The 8,499-nt window shown below is 39.8% G+C and overlaps 1 long non-coding RNA gene across 3 annotated transcripts in view; it reads right to left on the reverse strand.

Moving 5' to 3' along the window:
• Positions 1-8,499, reverse strand: part of LOC125618817 — a 20,017-nt gene that overhangs the window by 2,960 nt on the left and 8,558 nt on the right. The window contains exon 2 of one of the 3 annotated variants that reach the window (XR_007350185.1): positions 6,780-6,918. The exons of 1 other annotated variant lie outside the window; for it this stretch is intronic. This is a non-coding gene — a long non-coding RNA (uncharacterized LOC125618817). Of the gene's footprint in view, positions 1-4,285; positions 5,303-6,779; positions 6,919-8,499 lie in introns of those variants that run through there. One more of the 3 variants, XR_007350187.1, reaches the window with a different exon arrangement.

Consider the following 8,499-nt stretch of genomic DNA (forward strand, 5'->3'; position numbering starts at 1 on the left):
TTTTTTTGAATTTAGAGACTGGGTCTTAGTTGCTAAGTTTCTCAGGTTGGCCTTGAATTTGCTATCCTCTTGTCTCAGCTTCCCAAGTACCTGGGCTCCTGGGCTCCCAGGCGTGCCCACCGTGCCCAGCTGGGAGAGAGTCTTTTTATTCCTGCTCTCAAGTGCTCCTTCCTCACAGGTTTCCTGCAGCCAGGTCTCTGTGCTCATTCTCTGCATCCTCTTTCCTTGTTCTATCTCTGAGGCTCCAACTCCAGTTGGCCTCTCCTTAGGGAGGATGACTTTTCCACCATTTTTTTAAAATTTAAAATGACATTCCAATCTGGAATGTCATCTCACTGTTTTCTAGGCTCTGAGCAATCACTGCCTCCAAACCTCATTTTGACAAAGGGTCTTGTCTTATTACCATTTGTTGTTAGCCGGTGAAGGCTGGGCTCCTTTGAGTTTAGACGGCTCTCTCTAGAAACATTTTTTTTTTTTTTGATTGACTGAGTCTACTATCCATTTCCTTATTTATACCTACTCTGTAAAATTCTTTAAAACACTTTAAATGTAACAAAGTAGTACATAATTTTATAATATATGTTGTTCTTTAAACTTAAAATGAAAAACAACCCCTGATCCATCCTGTCCACCCACCTCATGCCTGTCCTACAGTCTCTAATTCTTTTTGCACTTTCTTGTGCTATGTATCTTCCTGTTTCTAAACAATATGCTTCTGTTACTGATGCTTAATTTTCAGTGATCCAATGTAAGATTAACTTCATTATAAAGTGTGAGGATTTATTTATTTATTTTTTAAATTTTAACTGTATTGGAGACTAAACCTAGGACCTCCCACTTACTAAGCACAAACTCTTATTTGGAGCTACGCCCCAGCCAGAGGATTGGGTTTAGTTTTCCAACTCTTATCCTTCCCTCAAACCATAGGATAACCCCCGCCCCCTTCTTCCACTATAGCAATATAAGAGCATTTAGTTAAAACCAACATTCAGTGATTTGGTTATTTTGCTTAAATTAATACTGTTCACAGATAGGCCGGATCTATATATTAGGACTGCACATTTCTCTCCTTGTAAAGCTTAGTTCTCCTTGGTGTTGAGCATTCCTCATTTAAAGTTTTGTTTAATTATCTCACCATTCAGCCCAAGTTCTTTCTCTAACATTGCCAGAGCTGTCAAGTTCCTCTCAAGGCTATTTCTCTCAATCAGATAAAGTCTCAAGCTGCTGGTTCCCCTGATGCCTCAGACTTCCTGTCTCACACTAGATCTCGAGCTTTCTAGACCCTTTGCATGGCCTGGATCCTTGCTGAGCGAGTTCCCTTTGAGTCATGTTCTTTAGTATTTTCTGAGAAAGTATATTTGGAAAGTTTTTGAAATATCAGAAAATGTCTTCATGCTACTCTCATTCTTGATTAATAGTTTGGGTCTAAAATTGTTTAAAATATTCTCCCTCATGCTTTTGAAGGTTTCGTTCCTCTGCCTTCTAGTTTCAGTGTTTTCTTGACAAGTTGAACGTTGATCTGGTTTCTAATCTTTTGTTTGTGATGTTTCCCTTCTTCTCTCAGGAAGGGCTTAGGATCTGCTTTCTATCCTGGGTGCTCTAAAATAGCATGAGCATCCGCCTCAGCATGGGCCTCTTTTTGTTCATCCTCTTCAAATTGAGACCTCAAAGTTCATTTTTCATGGAAAGTGGGCCCTTGTAATGTGGAGACTCGAATTCTCTAGTTCTTGGAAATCATGTGCTTTTTATTTGTTTTACATTATTGTACTTTTATCCCTTCTCCTTTGTCTGTTATTTCTTTACAAACTATTTGTCAGATGTACAGTCATTTAGACCAACTCCTTGTCTTCTCCCTCCTTCTTTCTGTCTCTTTATTTTTTTCTTATCTTGGCTTGTTCTCATCCTACCTCCTGGGAAATTATCGGCAACCTCAGGCTCCAGCCCTTCTACTGACCTTTTCATTTTTGCAATTATTATTATTTTTTTTAATTTCCTTGTTTCTGTTCCACTTTTTAAAAAACACTCTCCGGTCGTTGTGTAAAATGCATTATTTTGCTCATCCTTCTCTGAGAACTCTCATTATAGATTCTTAAAAAGCTCCCATCTGCTTCTTGCGTTGTCTCTTTTTATTTTTCCATTGTCTTCTGCTTGTTTGCTTGTTTCTTTGTTTTGTTGTCTGTCTTTCATAAAAAGTCATTTTCCAAGAATCTGAGATACTCTGTGACCCATTCATATTTCTGAATAAATCGCTACAAAGTAGTTTCAGGTCCTAGGTTCATGCTGGATGGTTTTTGACCTTGTCCCCTCACTGGGGGGACAAGGCAGAGAGCTGGCTTTTTCACAGAAGTAAGCCTAAATGTTAGTCTGCATAGGCCTTTTTTCTTGAAGTAGGCACTTTCTTTACTTTCCTGATGATGCACGTGAGGAAAGGACCCTAAGGTGTCTCTTAAACATCCAGCCAACACTCCTTATTTTCACTCATGTCTCACCTGTGCCTTTAGAGGAAACAGGGGATGGTCAGAGCTGATTGCCACGACTTTCCTCCTCAGTTTTGTGCGATGACAGACCTCCCAAGTCTCTTTAGACCTGTGATTTTTTCACCCTCTAGACCATTTCTATCCCATTCCAGTTCTAAAATGTTATTGCTATCTAGCTTGCTGTTTTCCACCCTCTTGTTCCCTTTCTTTTTGCAAATTTATATCCTTTTAATACCATCTGCTTTCATTTTCATCAAGTTTTGGGAGAGAGAATAAATGCCTGAGTTCTATACACTTTATTTAACCTAAAGTCTTCTTAATTTTTAAATTACTGAGTTAAATTCAGCCTCAAATGTTCTTACTTATAAATTCTAGGAGGATTAATATTCTCTTTTCTCCATATTCACCACCCTCTACTCTAATACACACTGCCCCCCTCCCATTCTAAAAACAACAATTATAATTCAGAGAGTTTCTGGATCTTCCGTGCTGGCCGCTCCATCTTTTCAGATGTCCCATCAGGGTTTAGGACTCTGTCACAATGCAAAAAGTTAGTTTAACCAAATTCTAACGTGTATCTTCTTCAGAGTCTACACTAAGGTGAGCAATCCAGCTCAATGCTGGTGTTTATCAAATTTAAAAGACATGCTGATCAGTATCACAGAGCTAATAGTTATGTGAGCTCCAACTGGGAGACTCGAGGGTTACAACTAGCCTTCTGTGGCTGTGGAGTAACTGAAGTGTGGCTAATGTGGAGGCAAAACTGAGTTAACATTTCAGTTATAGCCATGCATCCATTCATGACAGGGATGTGTTCTGGGAAATGCGTCACTCAGCAATTTTATTGTTGAATGAATATTGTAGAATGTATTTCCCCAAATCTAGTTGGGATGGGTCAACCAGTCACCAAGATCTCTTGATACAGTCAGTGATGAAATTCAAAGGCAGAGTAAGTACAAGATGCATGAAATTGCTGTGGGAAGAACACGGTAAACCTTTTAATTGATCAAGACACTTTTTTAAAATAAGTAGGTGTGTTGTAATAATAAATTATCTAAAATAACAATAAAAATACATAGACCAGTAACATAGTTGTTTCTTAGCATTATCAAGCATTCTGTCCTGTACATTATTGTATGTGCTGTACTTTTGTACAACTGCAGCACAGTGGGTGTGTTCATACCAGTGTCCCCATAAACATGTGGGTTATGTGTTGTTACTGCTTTACAATGGTTGTGATGTTACCAGGTCATAGGAATTTTCAGCTGTTTAAAATCTTATGGGACCACCATTATATATGTGGTATTGTTGACCTAAATGTTGTTAGGCATAAATGTTATGTTATCATTTAAACTGAATTCTGAATGACCACACATAGTGACTAACATATTGAACAATAGAGCTCTAGAGGCTCACAGACATTTTCTCTGTCTTCATTTTATAGTATTTCCTCTGACATGAAGAGAATTAAACATTTCAGCTTGTTTCCAATGAAGCAATGTACTACATGCATAAACCACATATGTAACAATATAATTGGGACATGAGTGTTTTGCACAGATGGGTGACATTAGGGGGTAGATTAAATATAGGATAACACATACTTGAAATAAAATTTGGAAGGAAAACGTATATTAAGGCCAATAGCTGTGAAGAAGTGTAAGAAGGAGGAACACAATGTATGTTGTTGAATAAGATCAGCTGTCACACAGGACAAGAGGAAGTCCCATTCTTATTGACCCAGTGCTGGCTGAATACTCAAAGAAAATATTTCTAAGTCAAAGTCTGAAAGAATATGTAGCTTGTACCTTAGGAAGATTCCAGTTTATGAAGATCCTTCTAATTGACCAGAATTCTTTCCTTCCTTCCTTCCTTCCTTCCTTCCTTCCTTCCTTCCTTCCTTCCTTCCTTCCTTTCTTTCTTAAAATGCTCTGTGGTAGAACAATTGCCTAGCATGCATGAGGCTCTGAGTTCTGTCCCCAGCACTGCAAAAAATGGAAATAAAACAAAATGGAATGCAGATTTTTGTACTGTCGATCAGTCACCTTTCAGAGTTAATGCGAGAACATTTCAATCTTTTGTCCTTTGGCTCAGTACTCCTGTGGTGTAAATGAGAGAGTCACCTGTTTGTTTGGTTTTTTAACCTTTATTTTATTTAGTTATTTATTTTTTATGTGGTGCTAAGGCTGAACCCAGGGCCTCACCCATGCTAGGCAAGTTCTCTACCACTGAGCCCCAGCCCCAGCCCTGGGTCACTTGTTTTGTGGGGGTTATTAGTACAGATTCTCTGTCTTGTAAAGAAATCAAACAAACTGGTTATAATGCAGGGGAAGCATCTGGAATAGGACATGGCTCATTAGTATATTTCCTATCTAATTCTCCCTGGCACATGTAACAAACTCACAATCATTGTATATAATTTCTCAGATTCTATTTTTTTTAAGATGCAATAGGAACTAACAAGAAAACACAAGATTTGCTTTCCCCTCCCTTCTCCCAGTGCTTATTTCTTCAGGGAGAAGAGCCTGGTCCATGTGGAACTGTGCGGGCTTTGGGAAAGGAATTTCTTTCTTCCTGTTATTTTTTTTTCTTTTTGTAACTTGGAATTGAACCAAAGGGTGTTCCACCACTGAACTACATTCCCAACCTCCCAACCTTTTGTTTTGTTTTGTTTTGAGGCAGTCTTGCTAAGTGCCAAGGCTGGCCTGGAACTTGTGATCCTCCTGGTTCAGCCTCCCGAATCACTAGAATTATAGGTGTGTACTTGGGAGAGGGATTTCTGAGGAGTTGGATACCAGCTGTACTTTTGTTAGATGCTTGTAAATCATTAACATTTTTATATAAATCCAGAGATAAGGAAATACAAACAAAGGTCAGATAAATTGCCCTAGATCATAAAGGGATCAGAACACTGTCCCTATAAAGTGGATGTCAGGGGACCTTTCTACTATATCCACCCCTGGTGGGTGCTTTCAATGGCTGAATTAACTAAGCCACAGACACAGAGGGCCCCAGTGATCTATATAAGGAAGAGAGTGGTTGTTGTGTTGGCTATAATTTGCCTTAAAATTCTTTAATGAAGGATATAGGTTGATATATGCATCTGATAGTTGATTTTAAGCATAGAGAGAGTGCCAGATACTGTAATCTTAATCATGAATACACATTCTAGGGCTAGCTAGGCACATAAAATCACCTACAATCCAGCTGCCTTTTTTTCCAGTCAACAATAAAGATTTAGTTAATTAGACTAAATTGAAGAGCAAAGTGTGTGTGTGTGTGTGTGTGTGTGTGTGTGTGTGTGTGTATAAGAGAGAGAGCGATAGATATATGCTGGTGATCAAACCCAGGGCCTTGTGCATTCTAGGCAAGTGCTCTTCTATGGAGCCACTACCCAAGCCCTAGAAGAGCAATTCTATTGGTGAAATTCATTATTTTCAAGAAAGTGAGCTGGCTAACATTGATAAAAGCTTTCAGCTCTCACCATCTGGATGGTATCTAAGGCCTGACTTCAATGGTGGTATGTCCAGTTTCCTGCTCAGGATTCTGATGGCCTGATCAGTTTACTTTTAGGATGCAATTATATTTTTGTTTTGAGAAAACATTTAATGCAAGGTATGGTCTGAGACCTGAGCTCTCAGAAGTTCGATGTAGGACCACACCTGGGATTTCTTCTTAATAAATGTTTAATACATGCTTGAGTGTATAGCAAAACTTGGTCTGTGATGCTTCCATTTGAAAAATGACCTCTCTTTATGGAATATGGGGAGGGGAGACCTAGGGTCTTCATCTATCTCATTTGGTGGCCAAATGAGCTAAGGTCTATTTGCAAGAGTGGTTCAGTGTGGATAGGTGTGATAGTCAGCTCTGCATTGATGTGACCAAAATATCTGGCAAGAACAACTTTTAGGAGGAAAAGATTATTTTGGCTCATGGTTTCAGAGGTTCAGTCCATGGTGGGCTGACTCCATTGCTCTAGGCCTAAGATGAAGTAGAACAACATGGCGAAAGGTGATGGAGGAGTCCTGCTCTGTTCATGGTGGCTAGGAAGCAGAGAGAGAGGGAGAGACAGACAGACAGACAGGCAAGTGGGGAGGGGCCTGCAGGAAATATGAAACCTTTCAGAGTACTCCCCCAGTGACCTGCACCGTCCAGCCATGCCCCACCTGCCCACAGCTATCATCCAGTCAGTCCATTCAGCTATAGCTCCCATAATCTAATCCTGTCACCTCCTGTAATAACACAAGACCTTTGATGGACACCTCATCTCCAAACCACAATAGGTCATCATCTATGACTCACCATCCTCCTTTCCTGGGTGCTTGCCTCTTCCTGTGCTTGGGAGGATGCCAGGACAAGTCCTTCAATTCTCGTGATCCCAAAACTATTTCAGAATTGTGGGCAGGGGTGAGACATGTCACAGGCGTGCTCAGGGTTAGGACTGGAAAAACCCAGAAGAGAGTGTAACAGCTACTGTTTAGTACACGTACCTAGGACAAGCCTGTAGCAGGCGTGTGGCCTAGGTTACCTCTTAAAGCCTTGTATGTCTCCGTGAGACACATATCAGTGAGGAAAGTGAAACAGTAAGCGGTTAAGAGATTTGTGTGTGCTCGTACGACTGGGAACTAGGGAAAGCGGAATTTTGAATTCAGATCTGCCTTCTGTGAAGTCCATGCTGTTTGGCTCTAGATGATGATGATGGTGGCAATGGCAGCAGTGGCAGGGACAGCTCTCATCTTTATTGGAAGTAATGCTAAGTGAAGCAAGTGTGACGCCACTCTGCTTCCATGAATAGACTGAAATTGACTTAAGGCATGTGTCCACGGAAAACACTTTGCTTTGGGACTAAGGAAAGCTCAGGAGCAAGCATGATGTGGGTTATTGGCAAGTTAATTAAACTTTTCTAAGGTGCCTGAGTTTTCTCACCTATAAAGTGGGACCAGTTTTGCTTTCCTTCTAAGTTTATCATGAAAAACAAATGACATGTCTTTTGAAAATACAGCCAGCACTGTGCTTGGTGTGTAGCTCTGCTCCCTTGGGGAATATTCCCCTAGTAAGATGGGACACCAGGAACCAGGATTGATTCTTTTTTCAATCCTAGAAACTTCTCCCACTGCCAGCCTGTTGAACACACTCAGAGAATGTTTCTTGGCTTAACTAGTCCTGAAAAACTTGTCAGCCTATTCCTGGGCTGCTTGTGACTGATTTTGTGCCCTCAGGATGGGAGGCACTGTGGCAGAATGTGTGACTAGACGGGGTGGCTTCACGGCAAGTGCCTTCACTGGGGCACAGGACTGTAGAGACAGGGACAGGAATAGAACCCATATCCTGGATCTCTGGGCTTCCCTTCACAGCACCTACTTTATAAGAGGAAACACAAAGTGAGGATTTGGAGAAGTAATAAAGCTGGAAATGTGAGCAAAAGACAAGCCAAGAAGGAGAACTTGAAAGCTGTTTTGTAAAGGAAAACAGTCTTTTCAAAAGCATATATTATTGTAAAGTTTAAAAAAAAAGTTGGGGGCTGGGATTGTGGCTCAGAGGTAGAGTGCGTGCCTAGCATGCATGGGGCATTGAGTTCGATCCTCAGCACCACATAAAGCAAATTAAGGACATTGTGTCCACACACACACACACATACTGCCTGTAATCCCAGCGACTCAGCAAGCTGAGGCTGGAGGATCACAAGTTTGCTGCTACCTTCAGCAACTTAGGGAGTCCCTGTCTCAAAATAAAGAATAAAAAGGACTGGAGATATATATATATATACACACACACAGATATTATATATATATATATATACAGATATTATATATATATACAGATATTATATATATACACAGATATTATATATATATATGCACAGATTACAGGTGTGCATATATATATATGCACAGATATATATATATATATATATATATATATGCACAGATATTATATATATATATATGCACAGATTACAGGTGTGTATATATATATATGCATATATATATATATATATATATATATATATATATATATATAT

This window comes from Marmota marmota, unplaced genomic scaffold (genome assembly GCF_001458135.2).
Source record: "Marmota marmota marmota unplaced genomic scaffold, marMar, whole genome shotgun sequence".
In the NCBI taxonomy this organism is placed as follows: Eukaryota; Metazoa; Chordata; class Mammalia; order Rodentia; family Sciuridae; genus Marmota; species Marmota marmota.